Raw genomic sequence first — 27,934 nt, 5'->3', positions numbered from 1 at the left:
AAAAAATAGTACAAAAATTTGGGGAAGATGGTGCAGGTCTAGGACCCACTCCTCTCCCAAAACAGCTAGTAGACAGGCAGGAAAAGTGTGAAACAACTGTTCTGGAGCTCTTGAGGCCAGGGAAGCACTGTATAGCATCCAGGGAAGAGAGGGAAAGAGACGGACGAAGACGCTCAGAAATCGCATTAAAGAACTGGTTTCTTGGAGTTGGTCTGTGACCCCTTTATGGGTCCCTGACTTCATTTTGATAGAGAAATGATGGATTGTAAAAGTCCTCTCCTGGTGATGCTCCTCCCAGAATTTGTGCTCCAGGCAAAAGCAGCAGAGGCAATGAAAGGAGTGTAAAATATATGTGGAAATACAAAACAAAACAAACAGAACCAATCAAGATTCCCAGAGAAGTAAGAGAGGAAAAAGCTTTATCTCAGGAGTGACACAATTGCACAAATAATTGTACCAAATTATTGGGTGAAGAATCAGATGAAGAAGGGCTAAAAAAATCTGATCAGTTAAACAAGGGCAATTTTAAAAATCTAGAATAAGTTGTACCAAGTGTCAAAGAAGAGCCTTGACACAAAGTCAGTAAACAATAAAATCATAGGCAAGAGTCAGAAACTGACCTACAGAATAAACTCATCAAGATAATCAGATGTCTGCACATCAGCAAAAAATTACAAGCCACACTAAGAAACAGGAAGATATGGCCCAGACAAAGGAACAAATTAATGTTTTGGAGAAGATACAGAATTTGGAACAACTAATCAAAGACGTTCAAATAAATTTCCTAAATCACTTCAAGGACATGAAGGAAAACATGGCCAAAGGAATAAAGGATCTTAAGACATTGGGTGAGCATAAAAAGAATCAGAAAGTCGTGTTGGTTTGAAAGGATGTATGGACCTGTGTTAGTTAGATTCAGTTGTCAACTTGGCCAGGTGAGCATACCTAGTCTTGTTGCTGCGGACATAAGCCAGTGGTACGTGAACCTCATCTGTTGCCTATCTGCAGTCAGCTAGGAGGCGTGTCTGCTGCAATGAGTGATGTTTGACTTAATTGGCTGGTGCTTAAATGAGAGATTGCAACGTAGCACATTCCTCATCTCAGCACTCGCAGCTCAGCCCAGGCCCTTGGAGATGCAGAAAGAAGTCACCCTGGGGAAAGTTGTTGGAACCCAGGGGCCTGGAGAGAAGACCAGCAGAGACCATCCTGTGCCTTCCACATAAGAAAGAACCTCAGTGGAAAGTTAGCTGCCTTTCCTCTGAAGAACCAACAAAATAAATCCCCTTTTATTAAAAGCCAATCCGTTTCTGGTGTGTTGCATTCTGGCAGCTAGCAAACTAGAACAGATTTTGGTACCAGAGAGTGGGGTTCTGCTGCTGCAGTTTGCAAATACCAAACATGTTGGAATGGCTTTTTAATTGGATAAGGGGAAGATTCTGGAAGAGTTGTGAGAAGCTTGATAGAGAAGGCCTAGAATGCTTTGGAAAGACTATTGGTAGAAATGTAGACTCAGAAGATACCTCTGATGAGGCCTTAGACAGAAATGAGGCACTTGTTATTGCAAACTGGAAGGAAGGCAATCCTTGTTTTAAAATGGCAGATAATCTGGCAAAGTTGACTAATGGTATTGGCTGGAAGGCAGATTTTAAAAGCCATGAACCTGGATATTTAGCAGAAGAGATCTCCAAATTAAAATGTCGAAGGTGCAGCCTGGTTTCTCCTTGCAGCTTATAGTGAAATGCGACAGGAGCGAGTTAAGCTGAAAACTGAACTGTTGAGTAAAAAGAAACCAGAAATTGAGGTCCCAGAAAATTCTGGGCCTACAGAAAGGGAGACCCCAGAGAATAGAGCCCTGTGTGAGAATTTAACCAAATGTGGAACTAGCCAGCCATTTCAGAGAAAGTCAGGATTGGACATGGAGTTATCCAGGAAAGATTTGTGGAAACTCCTTATGTCTGATGGGCATGATCCAAGGCTACTGCATAGAAAGCCAATGAGAGGGCTGTGGGACCTGTATAAACAGAGCCACTGCCAGTCTGGACTGAGGGGTTCAGAGAAGGGACACATTGGAGGAAAAATAACTTCAGAGGCAAAACCATGGAGGCTGAGGTCTGAAGTCAAGAAGCCTCGGGCCAGGAGAGCAGACCCACCCAAGTATGTGGAGAGGGTAAGTTTGCCCCGAAGGCAGAGGATGGGCCTTCCACCTCGTTGCAGTGGAAGAGTCATGCCACCTCAGGCCTTGGAGAAGGTGAAGCACATTCCTTGGGGTTTGGGGAGAGCCTGGCTGCCACCACATGGAGGGGTTGAGCGTGTGCCCCGGAGATGGCAGAGAGCCCGGGTGCGGCCCCGATGCTTGGAGAGGGTGGAGCCGAGAGAAAGGTGGTCTCCCCAATATCCCCCAAGGTTGCATTCAGAGAGAGGCAGACGTAGGCATTTAGAAAGGGTGGGACTGCCACCTTCTAAAGCCCTGAGGATAAATGACTCTCAGACTTTGACATCTAATGGACTTTGCCCTGTAGGTTTTCAAAACCATATGGGTTCAGTGACCCGTGTTCCTTCCTCCCTATGGAAATGTGTATATGTATCCTATGAATGTTCCTCCTTTATATGTTGGCAGAAAATAACTTGTTATGAGTTTTCAAAGGTCCAGAGCAAATGGAGAGAATTTTGCCTTAGGACAGACCATGCCTGTAACTGACTTGATGAGATTTTATACTGTCTCTAATTTTGTACTTCATTGTATTGCTACTGATAGGTTTAAGGATTTCTGATATTGTTATGAAATTAATGTATTTTGTATATGGGAAAAACATGTCTTTTTTAGGGGCCAGAGGGTGGAATGTGCTGGTTTGAAAGGAAGTATGCCCCCTAAGAAAAGCCATGTTTTAATATAAATCCCATTTCTTAAAGGTAGAATAATCCCTATTCAAATATACAAATATATATATTGTATCTTTGAAACTGTAATGAGATCATCTCCCTGGTTGATGTGATTTAGTTAAGAATGGTTGTTAAACTGGATTAGGGGATGACATGTCTCCACCCGTTTGAGTGGGTCTTGATTAGTTTCTGAAGTCCTATAAAAGAGGAAACATTTTGGAGAATGAGAGATTCAGAGAGATTCAGAGAAAGCAGAGAAGAACGACATAACCGAGAGAAGCAGAGAGCCCACAAGGAAAGTGCCTCCCAGGGAGCTTCATGAAACAGGAAACCAGGAGAGAAAGTTAGCAGATGATGCCTTGCTTGCCATGTGCCCTTCCAGCCGAGAGAGAAGCTGTGACTGTGTTCGCCATGTGCCTTTTGACTTGACAGAGAAACCCTGAACTTCATCGGCCTTCTTGAACCAAGGTATCTTTCCCTGGATGCCTTTGATTGGCTATTTCTATAGACTTGTTATAATTGGGACATTTTCTCGGCCTTAGAACTGTAAACCAGCAACTCATTAAATTCTCCCTTTTAAAAGCCATTCCGTTTCTGGTATATTGCATTCTGGCAGCTAGCAAACTAGAACAGGACCCTAGAAAGCCATGTTTTAATCAAAATCCCATTTAGTAAAGGCAGAACAATCCCTATTCAATACTGTATGTTTGAAACTGTAATGAGAGCATCTCCCTGGAGATGTGATTTAGTCAAGAGTGGTTGTTAAGCTGGATTAGGTGATGACATGTCTCCACCCATTTGGGTGGGTCTTCATAAGTTTCTGGAGTCCTATAAAAGACATTTTGGAGAATGAAAGAGATTTGGAGAGAGCAGAGAATGCTGCAGCACCATGAAGCAGAGAGTCCACGAGCCAGCAACCTTTGGAGACGAAGAAGGAAAACGTCTCCCGGGGAGCTTCATGAAACCAGAAGCCAGGAGAGAAAGCTAGCAGATGACGCCATGTTCAACATGTGCCCTTCAAGCTGAGAGAGAAGCCCTGATTGTGCTCACCATGTGCCCTTCTCACTTGAGAGAGAAACCCTGAACTTCATCAGCCTTCTTGAACCAAGGTATCTTTCCCTGGATGTCTTAGATTGGACATTTCTATAGACTTGTTTTAATTGGGACATTTTCTCAGCCTTAGAACTATAAACTAGCAACTTAGTAAATTATCCTTTTTAAAAGCCATTCTGTTTCTGGTATATTTTATTCTGGCAGCTAGCAAACTAGAACAAAAGTATTAACACAAATATAATAGAAATTATGAGAATGAAAGGCAAAATAGAAGAGATGAAAAATATACTTGTGGGAGGTAGGGCAAGATGGCAGCTTAGTGAGGTATGGCTTTAGTTCAGCCTCTAGAGGAGCTAGTAAATAGCCAGGAACTGTATGGAAAAACTGCTGTGGCTGCATCAGTGACCGGACACACAGCATAAACCTTGACAAGCTGGATCAGCTGAGACCCCACACAAAACTGTAAGTCCCCCAAGCCAGCGAGGCTAGCACCCTCTCCCACAGATGCAGCATGCTGGTTCCCAGAGGGGAAACGAAACAGACTTTACTAGCAGCAAGGGCTTAGCTTAACCAACCTCCACATGCAGAATTAAATAACAAATTCTGATGACTGAAAATAGGTCCCCAGCACTGATAAACCTAGAATAAGGGCTAAAGGTACAGGAGTTTTTGCCCTGGAAGAGAGGGGGTGGGGCTGATGGAAAAAACAGACGAGGCTTTTTGATTCAGACAGTACGAAATACTGCAAGAGGGCTGGACCCCAAGAAAAGGGGGCACACAGAGCCTAGAGATACATAAAGCCATGTACCAACTTAAGCTCTTGATTGACAAACCTGAAGAGCTGGGGTCCTGCTCCAAATAGGATTTTTTTCTGCTTTGTTTCTACTATTTAACAGTTCATTAGATACACGTGGAAGCCTTCTCAGGTTCCAGCACTGCTCCAGGCAAAGGCGGAATTAAGCTTGTCCGAGAGACACAGCAACTAGTCAGGTGAAAGGAGTTAATTCCTTAAAGGGTGTATCTTCCCCAAGAGAAAAATGCCGCCCAGCTCAAGTGGAATCCCTCCTTCAAGGAATTCAGGCCCCAGGGACTGGAAAACTGAAGCAATTACAATCAACCTACAACCTCACATCTGCCTCAACCATGGACCCGGCAGGTAGAATCTGCTGAAATTAAAGGCAACACATCAATTTATGCTGGTGGGAAGCCTTAGGTAGACGAGTGCCACATGCTGGGCAGGATAGGAAAAGCACAGAATCTAGAGGCTCCATAGGAAAGTCTGACAACCTGCGGGTTCTCACCCTTGGGGAAAACTGATGCAGGCTACTCTCTCCTCCTGAGACGTGGGCCAGTCCAGTCTGCGAAAATCTGACTGAGGTCTATCATATCTGAGGAGACCCTCCTCAAAAAAAATAAAAGGCTCCATATAGGCAGGTCAAGAAACAGACAAACAAGAACTCAAAAATTCTAATCAGTTAAACAGAACCTACGTTAGAAGTCTAGAATAAGTTGAACTGAATGTTAAAGAACAGACAGAGAACAAAGCCATCTAGCAAGAAAATCCTAGGTAAAGAGTGAAAACAGCCTCCAGAATAAGCTAATTAAAGAAATCAAATGCCTTGATGCCAGCAAAAAGGTAATGAGTCATACTAGGAAAATCAAAGATATGACCCAGTCAAAGGAACAAACCAACAATTCAAATGAGATACAGGAGTTGAAATTACAAATTCAGAACGTTCAAACAGAAATGAAAAATCTCATCAAAAATCAAATCAATGAGTTGAGGAAGGATGTAAAAAGAAAAGAAAGTTTGAAAAAGCAAATCACAGAACTTACGGAAACAAAAGGCACAACAGAAGAGATGAAAAAACAATGGAAACCTACAACAGTAGATTTGAAGAGACAAAAGAAAGGATTAGTGAACTAGAGGACTGGATATCTGAAATCAGACACACAAAAGAAAATATAGGGAAAAGAATGGAAAAATATGAGCAGGATATCAGGGAATTAAATGATAACATGAAATACACGAATATACGTGTTGTGGGTGTCCGAGAAGACGAGAAGGCAAAAGGAGGAGAAAAACTAATGGAGGAAATTATCACTGAAAATTTCCCATCTCTTATGAAAGATATAAAATTACAGATCCAAGAAATGCAGCATACTCCAAACAGAATAGATCCAAATAGACATACTCCAAGACACTTATTAATTAGACTGCCAGATGTCAAAGAGAAAGAGAGAATTTTGAAAGCAGCAAGACAAAAGCAATCCATCACATACAAAGGAAGCCTAAGAAGATTATGTGTGGATTTCTCAGTGGAAACCATGGAGGTAAGAAGACAGTGGTATGATATATTTAAGATTCTGAAAGAGAAAAACTGCTAACCAAGAATTCTATACTTACCAAAACTGTCCTTCAAAAATGAGGGGGAGATTAAAACATTTTCAGACAAACAATCACAGAGAATTTGTGACCAAGAATCCAGGCTCTGCAAGAAATACTAATGGCAGCACTATAGACAGATAGGAAAAGACAGGAGAGAGAGGTCTGGAGGTGAGTGTAGAAATGAAGACTATTAGTAAAGGTAAAAAAGAGAAAACAATATTAGATACGACATTTAAAGCCCAAAAGGCAAAATGGTAGAAGAAAGTAGTGCCTTTATAGTAATAACAGTAAATGTTAATGGATTAAGCTCCCTGTCAAAAGACATAGACTGGAAGAATGGATTAAAAAACAGTACCCATCTACATGCTGTCTACAGGAGACTGATTTTAGACCTAAGGACAAAGATAGGCTTAAAGTGAAAGGTTTGAAAAGCTATTTCATGCAAACAACAATCAGAAAAGAGCAGGAGTAGCTATACTAATATCTGACAAATCAGATTTCAAATGTAAACCAATTAAAAGAGACAAAGAAGGACAGTATGTCTTATTAAAAGGAACAATTCAACAAGAAGACATAACAACCATAAATATTTATACACCAAGCCAGAATGCTTCAAAATACATGAGGTAAACACTGACAACTCTGAAGGGAGAAACAGACACCTCTACCATAATAGCTGCAGATTTCAATTCCTTACTCTTATCAATGGAGAAGACATTTAGACAATGGATCAATAAAGAAAAAGAGAATTTGAACAATACAATAAATGAAATAGACAACAGATATTTACAGAACATTATACCCTACAATAGCAGAATACACATTTTTCTCAAGTGCTCATGAATCATTCTCAAGGATAGACCATATGCTGGGTCACAAAGCAAGTCTCAATAAATTCTAAAAAGATTGAAATCATTCAAAACACTTTCTTGGATCATAATGGAATGAAGTTGGAAATCATTAACAGGTAAAGGGCCAGAAAACTCACTAATATATGGAGGCTAAGCCACACACTCTTAAAAAACCAGTGAGTCAAGGAAGAAATTAAAAGAGAAATTAGTAAATATTTTGAGGCAAATGAAAATGACAACACAACATATCAAAGTTTATGGGATGCAGCAAAGCTAAGAGGAAAATTTATTGCCTTAGAGGCAATTTATTAAAAAAGAAGAAAGAGCAAAAGTCTAGGAATTAACTGTTCATGTGGAAGAACTAGAGAAAGAATAGCAAACTAACCCCAAAGCAAACAAAAGGAAAGAAATAACGAACATTAGAGGAGAAATAAATGAAATTGAGAACATGAAAACAATCAAGAAATTCCACAAAACTAGAAGATGGTTCTTTGAGAAAATCAATAAAATTGATGGTCCCTTAAGCTAGGTTGACAAAAAGAAAAAGAGAGAGGATGCAAATAAATAAAATCAGAAATGGAAGAGGAGATATAACCACTGACCCTGTGGGAATAAAGGAGGTAATGAGAGGATACTATGAGCAACTATATACTAATAAACTAGACAACATAGATAAAATGGACAATTTCCTAGAAAGACATGAATAATCAACATTGACTCGAGAAGAAACAGATGACCTCAATAAAACAATTATAAGAGACTGAATCAGTCATTAGGAAGCTCCCTAAAAAGTAAAATCCAGAACAGATAACTTCACATGTGAATTCTATCAAACATTCAAGGAAAAAAATTAGTACCAATCTTGCTCAAATTCAAAAAATTGAAGAAGAGGGAAAGCTGCATAACTCAATCTATGAAGCCAACATCACCCTCACACCAAAGCCAAAGATACTACAAAAAAAAGAAAATTACAGATCAATCTCTCTAATGAATATAGATGCAAAAATCCTCAACAAAATACTTGCAAATCGGATCCAGCAGCACATTAAATTAATAATACACCATGACCAAGTGGGATTTATTCCAGGTATGAAAAGATGGTTCAACATAAGAAATTCAATTAATGTAATACACCATATCAACAAACCAAAGCAGACAAAACACATGATCATCTCGATTGATGGAGAAAAGGCATTTGACAAAATTCAACATCGTTTCTTGATGAAAACAATTCAAAGGATAGGAATAGAAGGGAATTTCTGCAACATGATAAAGGGAATATATAAAAATCCCACATCTAACATCATCCTCAATGGGGAAAGACTGAAAGCTTCCCCCTAAGATCAGGAATAGTACAAGTGTGCCCACTGTCACCACCGTTATTCAACACTGTGCTGGAAGTTCTAGCCAGAGCAGTTAGGCAAGAAAAAGAAATAAAAGGCATATAAATTGGAAAACAAGAATTAAAACTCTCTGTTTGCCGATGATATACCATATGTCAAAAATCTGGAAAAATCTGCAGCAAAGCTACCAGAACTAATAAAGGAGTACTGCAAAGTGGCAGGGTACAAGATCAAAGTTCCAAAATCAGTAGTGTTTCTATACTACTAGAGCAATCTAATCTGAGGAGGATATCAAGAAAAAAATTCCATTTAAAATAGCAACCAAAAGAATCAAATATTCAGGAATAAATTTAACTAAGGATACAAAAGACTTATATTATAAGAAATTGTTAAAAGAAATTACCACAAGAAAACTACAAGAACTTGCTAAAAGAAATCAAGGAAGACCTAAATAAATGGAAGGGCATACCATGTTCATGGACTGGAAAACTAAACATAGTTAAGATGTTAATTTTACCCATTTATAGATTCAATGCAATATCAATTAAAACCCAAAAACTTACTTTTCAGAAAGAGAAAAACCAATAACCAAATTTATCTGGAAGGACAGGGTGCCTCGAATAACTAAGAATATCTTGAGAAAGAAAAATTAAATGGTAGGTCTCACATTACTTGACTTTAAAGAATATTATGAAGTTACAGTGGTCAAAACAGCACAGTCCTGGCATAAAGATAGATATACTGACCGACGGAATCAAATAGAGTGTTCAGATATAGAACCTCTCATCTACAGACAATTGATATTTGATAAGGCAGTTAAGCGAACTCACCTAGGACACAGCAGCCTCTTCAATAAATGGTGCTTGGAGAACTAGATATCCATATGTAAAAGAATGAGAGAGGATCCATATCTCACAACTTATACAAAAATTCACTCAAGATGGAGCAAAGACCTAAACATTAGAGCTAATACAATAGAACTTTTAGAAGAAAATGTAGGGAAATATTTTATAAAATTTGTAATAGGAGACAGTTTCCCAGATCTTACACCCAAAGCACAAGCATTGAAGAAAGAAATAGACAAATGGGAACTCCTCAAAATTCAACACTTTGTCAAAGAACTTTGTCAAGAAAGTAAAAAGGCAGCCTACATAATGGGAGACAATATTTAAAAATCACATATCAGATAAGCGTTTAGAATTCAGAATATATAAAGAGATTCTTCAACCAACAGCAAAAGGACAAACAACACAATTTAAAAACGGGCAAAAGACATGAACAGACACTTCTCAGAAGAGGAAGTACAAATGGCTAAAAGACACATGAGAAGATGTTCAACTTCACTGGCTATTAGGGAAATACAAATGAAAACCACAATGACATATCATCTCACACCCACTAGAATGGCCATTATAAAAAAAAAAAAACAGAAAATGGCAAGTGCTGGAGGAGAGGATGTGGAGAAAGGCACACTTATCCACTGTTGGTGGGAATGTAAAATGGTACACCCACTCTGGAAGGCAGTTTGGCAGTTCCTCAGGAAGCTAAGTATAGAATTGCCATATGATTCAGCAATCCCATTGTTAGGTATCTATTCAGAGGACATGAGGGCAAGGACACAAATGAACATTTTCACACCAATGTTTATAGCAGCATTATTTACAATTGTCAAGAGATGGAGACAGCCCAAACGTCCCTCAATGGATGAGTGACTAAACAAGCTGTGGTATATACATATGATGGGATGAATAAAGTCATGAAGCATGTAACAACATAGATGAACTTTGAGGACATTAATTGCTGAGTGAAATTAGCCAGAAACAAAAGGACAAATACTCCATGGGTCTTGCTAATATAAACTAGCATTAATGAGTGGACTTTGAAGTTGAACTTAAGAACACAGGTTATTAGGAGAGAAAAACTGGGTAGAGATTGGGCAATTGATACTGAAAGAATACAGACTGTGCAACAGGACTGACTATAAAAATTCAGAAATGAGCAGCACAAAACTACCTGATTGCAGCATAGTAATACAAGTACACTGATGAAGCTGAATGTGATTATGATAGAGGGAGAAGGGCAGGGGGCACATATGAAAACAGAAGGAAAGACCAAGGATAAAGACTGAGATGGTATAATTTAGGAATGCCTAGAGTGTACACTGATGGTGATCACATGTACAAATTAAATGTTTTTGCATGAGGAAGAATATGAACTGACATTAGTGAATAAACTTGGAATATTTCCTTGGTAACAGAGATCATCAGGAGATAGAAATAGGGTGCGATATTGGGTAATTAGAGCTGAAGGGATACAGATTGTGCAACAGGACTGAATATAAAAACTCAGAAATGGACAGCACAATACTACCTAACTGTAATGTAATTATGTTAAAACACTGAATGACGCTGCATGTGAGAATGATAGAGGGAGGAGGGCTGGGGACATAAATGAAATCAGAAAGAAAGATAGATGGTAAAGATCGAGATGGTATAATCTAGGAATGCCTAGAGTGTATAATAATAGTGAAATGTACAATGTACAAATTTTAAAAATATTTTTGCATGAGGAAGAACAAAGGAAATGTCATTATTGCAAGGTGCTGAAAATAGATGATAATTAATACTTTAAAATGTCACCTTATGTGTGAGACTAAAGCAAAAAATGTTTATTTGTTATAAAATTTATATTCTGACTAGAGCATTTCCTAATATAACTCATGTAGATAGTTTGATTGAATGTCATAAGTACTTGGAATCTCAGGAAGGACATGAGATTTTGTTAGTTTGTCCAGAGTGATGCCCCCATGAATCCCAGAGTGATTTGATCAGTGAGTGGAAAAGTATTTGCAAGCCCCCTTCGGGGAATGGTGAGAGTGGGGAGAAATTCAACTTCCCCAAGTTGAATTCTTGATATTCTCACAAGCAGTGTGGACAACCAAAGCTATAGGCTGACCCCCCAGGCTTGGGGTTTGTTCACATGAAACTTAACCCCACCAAGGATAGGTCAAGTCTACTTAAAATTTAGGCCTAAGAGTCACTCCCAAGAGAGTCTCTTTTGTTGCTCAGATGTGGCCTCTCTCTCCAGCCAATATGATGAGCATTCTCACCACCCTCCCCCTCTCTGCGTGGGACATGACTCCCAGGGATGTGGACCTTCCTGGCAACATGGGACAGAGATCCTGGAATGAGCTGAGACTCAGCATCAAAGGACTAAGAAAAACCCTAGAATGAGCTGAGAATTAACATCAAGGGATTGAGAGAACCTTCTCGACCAAAGGGGGAAGAGTGAACTGAGACAAAGTGTCAATGGCTGAGAGATTCCAAACAGAGTCGAGAGGTTATCCTGGAGGTTATTCTTATGCATTAAGTAGATATCACCTTGTTGTTCAAGATGTAGTGGAGAGGCTGGAGGGAACTGCCTGAAAATGTAGAGCTGTTTTCCAATAGCCATGTTTCTTGATGATGATTGAACAATGATATAGCTTTCACAATGAGACTCTGTGAATGTGAAAAACTTGTGTCTGATGCTCCTTTTAGCTACTATATCAACAGAAGAGTAGAACATATGGAATAAAAATAAATAATAGGGGGAACAAATGTTAACATAAATTTAGTTTGAAATGCTAGTGGTAAATGAAAGCGAGGGGTAAGGGTTATGGTATGTATAATCTTTTTTTTTCTCTGTTATCGTTTTATTTCTTTTTCTGTTGTCTTTTTATTTCTTTTTCTAAATCGATGCAAATGTTCTAAGAAATGATGAATATGCAACTATGTGATGATATTAAGAATTACTGATTGTATATGTAGAATGGAATGATATCTTAATGTTTTGTTAATTTTTTTTAATTAATAAAAAAAGTTAAAAAACATTCAGTGAAGTAAAGTCGAGAATATTGGTATCAGGTTGGGGCTTATTGTAAAGGGTCCTATATTGTAAGCTCTTACAGCCATCACATATATTCAGGAACCATAACTGTTAATCCTGAGATATGGGGCTGTCTGTATTTAACATGGTCTTTCTCAGAAACTTCGGGTATCTATGTGACACCTGAGACTCAGAGTTGGAGTTCTGAAGCTATGAAAGTCAGCAGTACCCCAAACAGGAACTGGTTAAAATTTTGAAAAAGCGATCAGACATCAAGTAGAAATATGAATGAAGCTGATCTGGATAGGACTAAGGGATATCAGAAGACTGGGCAAAGGCTGATATCGTCCACATTTTAAAACTTGAACTTTTAATGAGACTAAAGGGAGAGATGTTTATTTGGTGCAATATTTTGGGTAGAGTATTTCCTAATTTAACTTGTATGGTTGGTTTAATTGAACATCATAAATACACAGAATCTTGAATAGGATGTGAGATCATGTTGGTTTGTCCAGGTTAGAGTAATGTCCCGATAAATCCCAGAGTGATTTGGGCAGTGAATAAAGAAGTATTTGAGAAGTCCCCTTGGGGTAATGAGGAGAAATAAGGAAATATTCAACATCCCCATCTGGAGAATTCCTGATATTCCTGCAAGCAGTGGGGACAAGCAAATCAACAGGCTGCATCCTTGATCATGGGGTTCGTCCCTATGAAACTTACTCCTGCAAAGGATAGCCTAAGCCTACTTCTAATTATGCATAAGTGTCACCCCCAGAGAACCTCTTTCATTGCTCAGATGTGGCTTCTCTCTCTAAGCCAACTTGGCAGGTGAACTCACTGCCCTCCCTCCTATATGGGACATGACTTCCAGGGGTGTAAATCTCCCTGGCAACATGGGACACAGAGCCTGGGATAAGCTGGGACCCAGAATCAAGAGATTGAGGAAGCTTTCTTGACCAAAAGGGGGAAGAGAGAAATGAGACAAAATAAAGTTTGAGTGGCTGAGAATTTCAAACAGAGTTGTGAGGTTCTCCTGGAGGTTATTCTTATGTATTATATAGATATTCCTTTTTAGTTTATGGTATTTTGAAGTGGAGGGAAGTACCTGAAATTGTTTAGCTGTGTTCCAGTAGCCTAGATTCTTGAAGACGGTTGTATAAAGATATAATGTTAAAAAAAAAAAAACACCAGGCAATTGTTTGAATTTTAATTTTTAAACAAACACTTAAATTTTTGGAGCTTGGGTACCCCAAAGTGAAACGAACTAGTCAGTTATGAAGTAAAAGGCAGAATTGACTTTTCTCCTTTAAAAAAAAAAAAAACCACAATGTCTTCCAGGCAGCTGAGGTCTGAAGGTTAAACAAAGAGATGTGCTGCTGTGGACTCTAACCTACCAATTCTCTTATACCATAGAAGGGAGCTTCAGGGTATCTATTTGGGATGATGCCCTTGTTTGAAGAACAGGCTTGCCTGTTGTCTTGACAATAACAGTTGTCATGTTGAGTAATGCATCTAAGAAGAATCAATCATAAAAGAATGTTTTGGCTTAGGGTTTGAATGTTTTCCTTTTTCCTTAAGAGTTTGGATAGATAGGAAGATAGATGATTAGATAGATAGATATAGACATAAAATAAATAGACCATTGCAGATAAAATCCCATTTGTTTTTCTAATTCCATTCCCTTCTCCCCTGAGACAAATATTATCATCAATTTGGTGTATATCTTCCCAGTGTATCCTTTTATAGTTTTTACCACATATACTTCTCTATAAATAGTATAGTTTTGCTTTAAAAAAAAGCGATCATGGTGCACAATTATGTGAGCCATTGATTGTAAACCATGTATGGAATGTTTGTATGCTAAGATTTATCAATAAAAATATTTTAAGAAAAATACACTTGTGGCATACAATGGCAAATTTGAACAGGCAGAAGAAAGAAACAACTAACTGTAAGACAGGAAAATCAAATCCTACAGAAAGATCACATAGAAAAAAGAATGAAGAAAATTGAGCAGGGTCTCAGGGATTTTAATAATAGCACGAAGTGCACAAATATATATATCATGAGTGTCCAAGAAGGAGATGAAAAGGTAATAGAGGCACAAAGAATATTTGAGGAAATAATGGCTGAAAATTTCCCAACTTTTATGAAAGAAAGAAATAAACATGCCCAAGAAGCACTATGCATCCCCCAAATAGAATAAACACTAATACACCTACTACAAGACACTTCTTAAACAGAATATCAAATGCCAAAGGTAAAGAGAGAATACTGAAAACAGCAAGAGAGAAGTGAATTGTCACATACAAGGGAGCCGCCATAAGACTAAGACTGATTTCTCATCAAAAACCATGGAAATAAGAAGGTAGTGGCATGATATATATTTAAGGTACTGAAAAAGAAAAACTTCCAGCCAAGAATTCTTTATCCAGCAAAACTATTCTTAAAAAATGAGGGCTGCCTATGGATAAGCTAAATAAGATATCAATTTTAAGTGGTTAACATTTTTATATGTTAATTGTAAAAATATTTGTATCTTCCTGTTTTCCTGAAATCAGGAAAATATTTAGTAACATAGGTCATTACATAGCAATGCAGATATTTGTATGAACTTTCTACTTGATATTTTGAGAACATTCACAGTTTTGACAGCTGATCAAATGATATGTAAGTTAGTGTTTAATATTTAGAATTTAAGAACTTTGTATCTGAATTTGTAGATTTTTTCCTTGTTGCCTTAATTTTAAATTCATGTATGAAACTTACTGCACAAACACAGGTTTTATAATGATTATATGGACACTTTATTTAAATATGCCTATGGTTAAGCTAACTAAGATATCCATTTTTGGTGGTTCTAAGTGTATTGTTTGTTTTCCTAAATAAAAAAAGTCAATAGCATGTATTAACATTAGCAACAAGCTGTAGAAAGTGTACTAGAAAACCACACATAAATTACAAAAGCAAGAAAACTAAAAAAAAAAGTAAAAAGAAGAAATGCCTAAAGATAACCCTCACAAAATTCACAAGACTTCTATCTTTATAATTTAAAATCTCTATTATAGGACATAACAATGTGATTTTTCCCAAATTATTGTATATGTCCAAAATAATCAAATTCCAGCAAAATCTATATGTTGTTTTTGAAACATGAGAACAGATCCTAAAATATATCTGAATGAATTAAAAAATGATGGAGAGATTAAAATATTCACAGGTAAATAAATGAGAGATTTCATCAACAAGAAATACTAAAGGGAGTTCTGCAGACTGAAAGGAAAAGACAGGAGCGAGAGGCCCTTGGGGGGAGAGAGTAGAAATGAAGATTATCAGTAAGGATATCTAAAAGCGTAAAAGAGAGACAAAAATAAGATATGACATATAAAAACCAAAGGACAAAATGGTTAAAGTTAATTCCTACCTTTACAGTAATAACAGTGAGTGTTAATGGATTAAATGCCCCAATCAAAAGACTCAGATTGGCAGAATGGATGAAAAAATTATGATCCAACAATATGCTTGAAACTAATTGTAGATCAAAAGGCACAAGTAGGTTCAAAGTGAAAGGTGGGAAAAAGATATTCCACACAAACAGTAACTGAGAAAAGAACTAGGTACCTAGACACAGATGTTTGAAGATGCAGGAGGACACCCTAGCATCTCAGATGCTGAGAGAGCCATGTGAAACCAGAAACCCAGAGAGAAGTTCAGCCGATGTCGCTATGTGCCTTCCCATGTCACAGAGAAACTCAGGATGTTATCGGCCTTTCTTGAGTGAAGACACCCTCTTGTTGATGCCTTAGAATTGTAACTTGTAATTTAATAAGCCCCCTTTACGAACGCCAATCTATACCTGGTATATTGCATTCTGGAAGCTTTAGCAAACTAGAACAGTGTTCAAACATCACCTGTAAAAGAAAACACTTTACACTTACACTGAGATCATATTTCACCTAACACATGGATAGAAATCCAAAAATTGATAACATGCTCTGTTAAGAAGACTGTGAAGAAATAGACAGCCTCACATATTGCTAGTGGGAGTGTAAATTAGTAAAACCCCTATGGAAAGCAAGTGGTCAATGTTCTAGAAATTAGAAATATAGCTATCTTTTGAACTAGCAATACTTTGAACTAGCACACAGATAGACTTGCATTCCTGTAAATGACATGAAGAATATCCATTGCATAGTTTTTTGTATTAGTGTAAGAGAAAACAACCCAAATGCCAATCAACAAGGAACAAAATAAATGATAGCACATCCAAAGACAATGGAATTGTATGTAGATACAAAAATACTGAGTAAGATCTCTATATATTGATTGATACGAAAAGAACTCTAAAATATATTGCTAAAAAGCAAGGTATATGATAGTGGGCAGAATATACTATTTTTTATGTTAAAAAAAGCAAAAAAAAAAGGTATAAGGCAAAGCAAAAAGAAAAGGTGTAAGGCATAATGTATATTTTTTTTATTTGCTAGCAAATCCATGAAGAAATTCTGGAAGAACAAATAAATTAGCAAATCCATGAAGAAATTCTGGAAGAACAGATAAATTAGCAAATCCATGAAGAAATTCTGGAAGAACAGATAAATTAGCAAATCCATGAAGAAATTCTGGAAGAACAGATAAATTAAAAATTAGTGAATCTGTGTGTGTGTTAAGAGGGGTGAATACAGGATGGATGAGGGACATGGATTTGAGAGAGACTTTTCAGAGTGTAACTATTTATAGACTTATTTTTAAACTATGTGATTACATTACTTAGTTAGAAAATAAATATAAATAATCTTGTCCATAAGCCAAGATTGTTTATTTATTTTCATACTTACCTATGCCTTTAAAATATCTTTAAGGTTTCATTTCCTACCTTTAATTCACCTAGAATTTTTTTTGGTTAATCTTTTTAGGAAAAAATTAATTCCCTCTCCCTCTAATGAACCCAGTTAGCCAATTACTGTAATTAAATTATTCACTATTCTATCCTCTGCCCCGAGGATCTGAAATGTCAATTTCATAAACACAGGCTTGGTTTGGGACTTTAAAACGTTAAACTGACTTTTCATTCTATTCCTGTTCCATGAAAGAGTTTAGATTATTGTAACACTAGATTTTATATTATAAAATATTTTAAATTTTCAGGAAGAAAATTAATTTATAATACATTTTCATATGTTCTACATTAATTATTTTTATTAAAAGACAAAAAAGATGGCTAGTTTAATTCATTTTATTTTTCTCCATTTGAAACTCAGAATCTTGTCAAATACCTACCTCCTCTCCTTCCATGAAAGAGTCCCACTACACTTTCACAAAAATTGCATTAAATGTGTAGATTAATATGGAGGTAAATGATACCTTTATATGATAGAGTTTGCACATTCAGAAACATAGTAGGTGTCTTAATTTAGTCAAGTCTTCTTTCATATTCCTCAGTAAATTTTTGTGGGTATTTTCATATAGGTTATGTACAGTTTAAAGTTTATTCTTAGATATTTTATATTTTGGTTGAAACTGGTAATGGGACCTTTCTCCATTATATTTCCAAAGTATTACTGCTTATACATGGAAAAGCCATTGATATTGTATTATTTATTTTGTAGCTGGCCATAATACTGAAACCTTTTCAGTATTAAAGTCCTAATTAAATTTGAACTTGATTTATGCCTAGATTTTAAAACCATGATCATTTATCTCAGGTACTAGCATAATTTCAGGGGCCTGACTTTAAATCACAGTGGTAACTAAGGAAGCAAATACTACTTAATATGATTTGTTTTTAAGTTAAAGAGTCTTACTTTTAACAGGATATGGTTTAAGAGACAAAATCTTATTTTCCTAAAGACAGGACTACATCAGGGTTTCCCAACTTTGGCATATTTACATTTGGAGCCAGATAATTTTTATTGTGGGGGACTGTTATGTGCATTTTAGGATGTTTAGCAATTTTCCGGCTTCTACCTACTAAATGTCAGTAGGACTTACCCAAGGGTTGACCAAAAATGTCTCCAGAAATTGCCAAATGACCCCCAGGGAGTGGGGGCAAACACCTGAAGTTGGAACCATTAGAGGAAGGGTTCAATATCATAATTTCCTTCATCAAATGCTATAAGAATAACAATATCAGCATTAATTCTTTTATTATTAAATAAGAAAATGTCAACTATCTTAATAAATTGTTGGACATAAAAATAGCCAAGATTTTGTGTAACACAATGGGGGAAGGTGGTCTCACTCTACAAGATAGCAGAGCAGACTACAATAACTACAATGGTAATATTAAGACAAGAAAAGAGAACAAAAGAACAGAATACGAAGTCCAGAAGTGGACCCAAGCATATATAATAATTTGGTACAATGAGGAAAGCAGCATTTTAAATCAATAGGGAAAGAATGGCTATTTAACAAAAGACAATGGTTCAATTCACTAGTCACTTAGGAAATAAAAGATTCCTAAAAATATAAGCTGTAAGAGAACAAAATGAATTAAGAATCTTGAGGTGGGAAAGTCCTATATAAATGAGCCCTGATCATGAAACCCAGAAGAATGAAAAATTAAACAGTTATAAAAATTAGTGTCTTAAGGATTTACATATCCAAATAGATGGAGATCTACTTTTCCCTATTCCACCCGCTAGGTATAACTAAAATCCCTGGACAATTTATGTAAAACTGACTAAGAAGGTTCTGAAAGGTGGAAAGAAGAAGGTAGGCAAGCTATGGACATTGAAACCAGAGGAACAACACTGAGCTGAGTTTTCTGGGTTTTCTTTTTTGCCTTTTATCCCAGACTTGGAGTTGAAGAAGTTGAAAACCCAAAAATGCCAATGGGTACTGGCAGAAAAAAAAGCAACAAAACCTTACTTTCTCTAGACAAAGGAGCAGGAAAGGGACATCCTATCAAGACATAAATGTTTAAGACAAAACTACTCTACTATAGCCAAACACAAAAGAACACTGTGGCCTCATCCTCACCCATGGCAAAAATGTCCAGCAGGAAGTTTAGACTTCCATCCTTATGAGGGTGTAACAAGTTGCCCTAATACCCCTGCCAGAGTGGCACCAGAAAAGGTCAATTAGGGGGCCCCATATTTCATTCTTGTCAGATGCTAATGAACATCCCTCATCACAGTTTTAGTGGAGACCATGTGAGGGTCCAGAACGTTCACCCCTATCCAGTAGTAACTAGAAACTTCCATTCCTCAAGTGTCCATTCAGTGGGAAAACTGAAGTTCTACACAAACATGTCCCTGGCAGTAACAAGATGGTGCCCTTTCTAACCCTACCAAAGTACTTTCAAATAAAGTCAACTAAAACAAATGGTTTTTATCAGATCCAGAATCTCATAACATAGTATGAAAATGCCCAGGTTTCAAAATCATCCAACCTATCAAAAACCTGGAAGATCTCAAACTGAATGAGAAAAGATAATCAGCAGATGGCAAAATCAAGATAACAGAGGTGTTAAAATGACCTGACAAAGATTTTAAAGCAACCATGATTTTAAAAAAATGCATACTTGAATCAAATGAAAATGACAGAAAGTCTCAGGAAAACAGAAGTCTCAGCAAAAAACTGAAGCTATAAAGAAAAATCAGATGGAAATTTTAGCACTGAAAAAAATACAACGGAATTTGAAGTCTCAGTAAAAGGATTCAGCAGCACAATAGAAGGGATAAAGAAAACAGTGAAGAGGATGATACAATAATGAAAATTATCCAATCTAAACAACAAAGATAAAATAAAATGGAAAAAAAAAAAGAACAGAGCCTAAAGTCCTGTGGGACTTTAACATAAGATCTAACATTCCTGTCATTACAGAAAAAAAAAAGGCAGGGCTGAAAAATGTACTTGAGGAAAAATGCCTGGAAACTTACCAAATTCGTCAAGAGACAGAAACCTACAGAGTTAAGTAGCAGAACAAAATCCAAACAGAATAAACCCGAAGAAATCCACACCAAAATACATAACACTTTTAACCTTCTGTAAAATAATGACAAAAAATAAAGTCTTGAAAGCAGCAGGAGAAAAGCAGCACTTAACTTTTAGGGGAAAACTATTTAAATGACAGTGAATTTCTTATCAGAAACTATGGAAACCAGACAGAAGTTGCACAATGTTTTTCAAATGCTGAAAGAAAAGAACTTATCAAAGCAGAATACTACACCCAGCAAAGATATTCCTCAGGAATGAAGGGGAAATCAAGGTATTGAAAGAAGGAAAATCAGAGGATTTGCTACCAACAGACATATCCTAAAAAAGTGACTGAAGGAGGGAGTTCTGGGAAGATGGTGGAATACGATATTCTAGTTCACACCTGCTCTAAATAACAGCTAGAGAAGGGACAGGAAGGCGACTGGGATGGTGATGCCAGGGTGTAAGTGACCTAAGACCCTACACCACATAGGGGAGCCTTGGTTGCAAAGACTGAAGAATTGAGACTCAGAGAACATCCAGCTAGTGCGGGCAACCTAACACAACCCTTTCAAAACTGAAGCCCAGAGCCCTCAGGAGTGCACAGACAGGGAGATGGGAACACGGAAATAAGCAAAGCCATGTTCCTTGAACGTGCTACCCTCACACGTGCCTCCCCACCTCGCGACCCATGACTCCCCCCACACCCCATGCACCTGAACCCTGTCAACTGCCCACCCCACTGTGCTCCAGGAGCCACCACGTATCCCAGCCCCAACCCAAATGCATGTCCCTACCCCACACCACACCCCACACAAGCGTGCATACCTGCCCCAGACCCACCCAAATCTCTCACAGAAGTGCAAAGTCTCATCCCACCATAACCAGACCCACCCACCCACACACCCAACTCCTCAACCCCCAGCTTCCCACCCTGCCCCTTGAAGGCAGTTGCCTGTGCATTTGGGCTGCAGGTGATCACCTTCATATCATGGCCACACCCGCCCCCAGCCCATACAGTTGTACCACCTCACCCCACCTCCCCTGAGCTCTGTGCACATATACATCAGCATCAGAGACCCTGAGATATACGCATGTGTGCAACAGTGCCACACCCTTCAGGTCTGGGCAAGCACTGATCTGCGCCTCTGGGCCACACTCACCCCTAGCATACACAGGTGCAACCCAGGTGCGCTGACCCTGAGCTCTGCACAGGTGTACACCAGAGTCCCGCCCCCTAGACCTGCACAAACCACAGCCCTGCCCCTCAGGCCCACACACACACATACACAGCCACATCCTCTCTGTGGGCACCGGTGCATCCATGTACCAATCTCTTGACCCCTGGACCCTAAAGCCCCACATATGTGCACGTCCTTGCCTCACCCCCTGACACAAGCACTCTGCTCCAACACCTGGCAGGTGCTTATCTGCACATCTGTGTCACATAACCCCACACTGCGATACATATGCACCCCTGATCAACTCCCCCACACCTGTGCACCCATGCCAGGGGCCGGCCTACCCAACATCACCTGCCCTTAATCCATCCCCTGCCACCCCGACGATCTGTGCCCCACACCTACAAATTCGTGCATCCACATCACTGGGCACCTTGGACCTGTCCCCTGTACAAGAAAACAGCTGTGCCCAGCCCTCTCTGTGCCCAACATCTATGCCATGTATCCCACACCCTGATAGCTATGATACCCATGCTCCATGCATCTACACACATCCTGCCTGCGCACCCCCTCAGTGTATCCACAGAACCCCTCCATCCATCCATCTCTTGCCTCACTCTACCGCTGTCCCCATACACTACAACAATGGCCTGAGCTGCAACCCGCCCCCCAAACCTCTGCACTGCACCTCCAAAACACCACACCCAACACCCCATGCTCACAAGAAGTGTAGTGTCCGCAAGCCATGTCTATACCTGTGCTGCAACTAATCACTGCACTCGTGTGCCCCGCATCCTGTTCCCCATCCACCCCCCAAATACAAAGCTTTAGACTACCGAAGGAAATCAACTTCCCAAGTAACCCTACTGAGATATTTACATGCCTTGAAGGCAACAGAAGATCACTAATCAAAACAAGATGTAGACAAATATAGCCCAGACTAATTACCAAATTAAAACACTGGAGGACAAGGCTCTAGACTACTAAAAGAAATTAACTCCCAAAGTAAATCAATTAAGATATTTACATGTAATGAAAACAACAGAAGATCACTAAGTATATCACAATGCAGACAGATATAGCCCAGCCTAATGACCAAATTTAACACCTGAGGAGATGCAGATGTTGGAAAAACTAATCAAAGACATTTATATAACTTTATTTAATAAAATAAGTGGGATGGCTAATGACATAAAGGAGATCAAGAAGACAGTAGAAGAGCATTAAGAGAAAATTGAAAGAATAAACAGAAAAACAGCACATATCACAGCGATTAAAGACTCTATTGACCAAATAAAAGATATACTAAAGGCACACAACAGCAGATTTGAAGAGACAGAAGAAAGAATAAGCAATATAGAGGACAGGATAACTAATTTTGAACAGTCAAGACAGCAAATGGCAAAAAAAAAATGGGAAAATGTATATTTGGATCCCAAGGAAATGATAGAAAAAACAAAGTACACAAATATAATGATCATTGGTGTACCTGAAGGAGAAGAGAGGAGTAAAGGGCTAGGAAGAGTAGTTGAGGATATAATGGGGGAAAACATCCCAACCTGTATAAAGGGCATAAATATATAAGTCAAAGAAGCCCAACAAACTCCAAACAGAATAAATCCAAATAGGCCTTCCCCAAGACACATACTAATCAATCTGTCAAATGTTGACGAGAAGGAGAAAATCCTGAAAGCAGTAAGAGAAAAAGAATCTACTACATAAAAGGGAAACCACATAAGACTGAGTTCAGACTACTCAACTGGCACCATGGAAGCAAGAAGACAGTGGTATGATATAGTTAAGATCCTGAAAGAGAAAGACTTCCAGCCAAGAATTCTGTACCCAGCCAAACTGTCCTTCAAAAATGAGAGAGGGATTAAAAATTTCACAGACAAACACATTACGAAATGATTTCTCAACAAGAGACCAGCCCTACAAGAAATACTAAAAGGAGTTCTGCCAGTTGAAAACAAAATGACAGGAGAAGGAGGTCTGGAGGAGGGCACAGAATTGAAGAGTACCAGTAAGGGTAACTTAAAGTATAAAAAGAGAAAAAGGTAAAAGAATATATAGATCTGACAAATAAAATTAAAAGGATAAGATGGTGGATTCAAGAAATGCCTTTTCAGTAATAACAGTGAATGTTAACTGACTAAACTTACCAATTAAAAGATACAGATTGGCAGAATGGATTAAGAAATATAATCCAGCTATATGCTGCTTACAAGAGACTCATCTTAGACATGAGGATACCAATGGATTGAAAGTGAAAGGATAGAAAAAGGCTTTCCAAGCTGTAACCAAAAGAAAGCAGGAGTAGCTATACTAATATTGGATAAAATAGACTCTAAATGTAAAGACATCATAAGAGACAAAGAAGGACACTATATACTATTAAAGGGTCAATTCACCAAGAAGATATAACAATCATAAATGTTTATGCTCCCAATCAAGGAGCTCCAAAGTACATGAGACAGACATTGGTAAAACTGAAGGGAGTTGGAGATGTTTCAACAATAATAGCAGAAGACTTCAATACACCACTCTCCTCTATAGATAGAACAGCCAGACAGAAGATCAACAAGGAAATAGAGAAGTTAAACAACTTGACAAATGAATTAGAACTAACAAACATATATAGGTCACTGTACTTCAAAACACAAGGATATGCATTCTTCTCTAGTGTTCATGGAACATTCTCCAGGATAAGTATATGCTGGAGAAGAAAACAGGTCTTTATAAATTTAAAAACACTGAAATTATTCAAAGCATTTTCTCTGATCACAATGGGATGAAGCTGGAAATCAATAACCACCAAAGAATGAGAACATTCGTAAATATGCAGAGATTAAATAACACACTCTTAAACAACCAGTGGGTCAAAGAAGAAATTGCTAGAGAAATCAATAGCTATCTAGAGATGAATGAAAATGAGAATACAAAGTATCAGAACTTATGAGATGCAGCAAAGGCAGTGCGGAGAGGGAAATTTATTGCCTTAAATGCCTATATTAAAAAACAAGAAGCAGCAAAAATTGAGGACTGAACTGCTCACCTGGAGGAACTTGAGAAAAAAACAGCAAACTAACCCCAAAGCAAATAGAAGAAGAAAAATAACAAAGATTAAAACAGAGTTAAGTGAATGGGACAACAAAAGAACAATAGAAATAATCAATAAACCAAAAAGATGCTTCTTTAAGAAATTCAATAAAATTTATGGGCAACTAGGAAGACTGACAAAGAAAAAAAAAACACCAGAGGAGATACAGGCTTTGGAACAACTAATCAAAGATGTTCACTAAATTAATACTACTAAATTAAATCAATAAGATGGCTAATGACATTTAGAAGAGCATAAAGAGGAATTTGAAAGAATAAACAGAAAAATAACAGTTATCACAGAGATTAAAAATGTTGTACTCCAAATCAAAAATATACTAGAAACACACAAGAACAGATTTGAAGAGGCAAAAGAAAGAATAAACGAGCTAGAGGACAGGCAACTGATTTCAAACACACAAAATAGAAAATGGCAAAAAAATCATGGAAAAATTTGAACTCAGTCTCAGGGATATGGTGAAAAAAACAAAGCATACAAATATAAGAACCATCAGTATCCCAGAAGAAGAAGAGTAAAGGGCTCAGAAGATTAGCAGAAAATATAATGAGGGAAAATGTCTCAACCTTTATAAAAGATATTAATACACTAATCAAAGATCAACAAACTCCAAATAGAAAAAATCCAAATAGGCCTTCCCCAAGACACATACTAATCAATCTGTCAAATGTGAAAGAGAACCAGAAAACTGTGAAAGCAGCAAAGGAAAAACAATCTACCACATACACAGGAAACCACATAAGACTGAGTTTGGACAACTCAACTGGCATTCTGGAGGCAAGAAGGCAGTGGTATAATATATTTAAGATCCTGAAAAAGAAAGACTTCCAGTCAAGAATTCTGTACCCAGCAAATTGTTCTTGAAAATTGGGGGAGAGTTTAAAATTTTCACACACAATCAAAGGCTGAGAGAATCTGCCAACAAGAGAATGCCTTACAAGAAATACTAAAGGGAGTTCTGATGGCTAAAAAAAGCAAAAAAGGACAGGAGAGGGACATCTGGAGGAGGGCACAGAATTGGAGTATCATTAAGGGTAACTTAATGAGAAAAGAGAGAAAAGAATATATAGATCTGAGAAATAAAATCCAAGTGATAAGATGTTAAATTCAAGAAATGCCTTTACAGTAATAAATTTGAATGTTAATGGACTAAGTTTACCAATTAAAAGATACAGATTGGCAGAATGGATTGAGAAATATAATCCAACTATACGCTGCTTACAAGAATGTTAGACACAAAGATACAAACAGATTCGAAACGAAAGGATGGAAAGAGATATTCCATGAAAGCTGTAACCAGAGAAAGCAGGAATAGCTATGCTAATATCACACAAAGAGACTTTAAATGTAAAGACATCTTAAGAGATAAAGATGGACACTATATATTAATAAAAGTGACAAATCACCAAGAAGAAATAAAAATCATAAATGTTTATGCTCCCAATCAAGAAGCTCCAAACTGAAGAGAGCAACAGCCATTTCAACAATAATCATAGCAGACTTCAATATACCACTCTCCGCTACAGAAAGAGCAACAAGACAGAGGGTCATCAAGGAAGCAGAGAACTTGAACATTTGATAAATCAATTAGACCTAACAGATATATATAGGTCATTACACTGCAAAAAAAAAAAAACAGCATATACATTCTGCTCTAGTGCGCATGGAACATTCTCCAGGATACATCATATGCTAGGGCACAAAATAGGTCTTTATAAATTTTAAAATGTTGAAATTATTCAAAGTACTTTCTCTGATCAAAATGGAAAAAAGCTGGAAATTAATTTCACAAATATATTGAGATTAAATAATACACTGTGGCAGTTAGATTCAGTTGTCAACTTGGCCAGGTGAAGGCACCTGGTTCTGTTGCTGTGGACATGAGCCAATAGTACATGAACCTCATCTGTCGTTAATTACATCTGCAGTCGGTTAGTAGGCGTGCCTGCTGCAATGAATGACATTTGACTTAATTGGCTGGTGCTTAAATGAGAGAGTCCAACCTAGCACAGCCTAAGCAGCTTGGCATTCCTCATCTCAGCACTCGCAGCTCAGCCCAGGCCTTTGGAGATGCAGAAAGATGTCACCCCGGGGAAAGTTGTTGGAACCCAGGGGCCTGGAGAGAAGGCCAGCAGAGACCATCCTGTGCCTTCCCACGTAAGAAAGAACCTCAGTGGAAACTTAGCTGCCTTTCCTCTGAAGAACTAACAAAATAAATCCCCTTTTATTAAAAGCTAATCCATCTCTGGTGTGTTGCATTCCGGCAGCCAGCAAACTAGAACATACACTCAAACAACAACTGGGTCAAAGAAGATAATGCTAGAGAAATCAGTAACTATCTGGAGCAGAATAAAAATGAGAACACAACATATCAGAACTTACAGGAAGTGGCAAAGGATGTGCTGACAGGAAAATTTATTGCCCTAAATGCCTATATTAAAAAAGAAGAAAGAGCAAAAATTGAGGATTTAACTGCTCGCCTGGAGGAACTTGAGAAAGAACAGCAAAGTAACTCAAAAGCAAATAGAAGAAGAGAAATAACAAAGATTAAGGCAGATTTAAGTGAATGGGGGAACAAAAGAACAACAGAAAGAATCAATAAAACCAAGAGTTGGTTTTATGAGAAAATTAATGAAATTAATGGGCCACTAGCAAGGCTGACAAACAAAACAAGAGACAGAGGATGCAAATAAACAAAATCAGAAATGAGAGGGTGGATCATTACCACAGTCTCTGAAGAAATAAAAAAAAAAAGATCATAAGAGGATACCAAGAAGTACAAACTAGACAATTTAGATGAAATGGATGAATTCCTCGAAACACACAAACAATATACACTGACTCAAGAAGAAACAGAAGAACTCAGCAAACCAATCACAAGTAAAGAGATTCAATCGCTCATCAAAAATTTTCCTACAAAGAAAAGCCCAGGCCAGGTGGCATCAAAGGGGAATTCTGTCAAACATTCCAGAAAGAACTAACATCAATCCTGCTCAAACTTTTCCAAAAATTGAGGAAAAAGGAACACTACCAAACTCATTTTATGAAGCTAACATCACTTTAATAACAAAACCTGGTAAAAATGTTCTAAGAAAGAAAAATTACATGCCAATCTCCCTAATGAACACAGGTGAAAAAATTCTCAACAAAATACTAGCAAATTGAATCAAACAGAGCATTAAAAGTATTATATACCATGAGCAAGTGGGGTTTATACCAAGAATGCAAGGATCGTCCAATGCTAGAAAATCAATTAATGTAATACAGCACATTAACAAATCAAAAGTAAAACATCACATGATCATCTCCATTGATGCTGAAAAAGCAATTGA

At 37.7% G+C, this 27,934-nt stretch overlaps 1 protein-coding gene across 1 annotated transcript in view; it reads right to left on the bottom strand.

The window, feature by feature from the left end:
• Positions 1-27,934, bottom strand: part of NUP62CL (nucleoporin 62 C-terminal like) — a 128,681-nt gene that overhangs the window by 62,766 nt on the left and 37,981 nt on the right.

The sequence above is a fragment of the Tamandua tetradactyla genome, chromosome X (assembly GCF_023851605.1).
Source record: "Tamandua tetradactyla isolate mTamTet1 chromosome X, mTamTet1.pri, whole genome shotgun sequence".
In the NCBI taxonomy this organism is placed as follows: domain Eukaryota; kingdom Metazoa; phylum Chordata; class Mammalia; order Pilosa; family Myrmecophagidae; genus Tamandua; species Tamandua tetradactyla.
The sequence above is the reverse complement of the archived record's forward strand: the minus strand, read 5'-3'. Positions and strand labels throughout refer to the sequence as shown.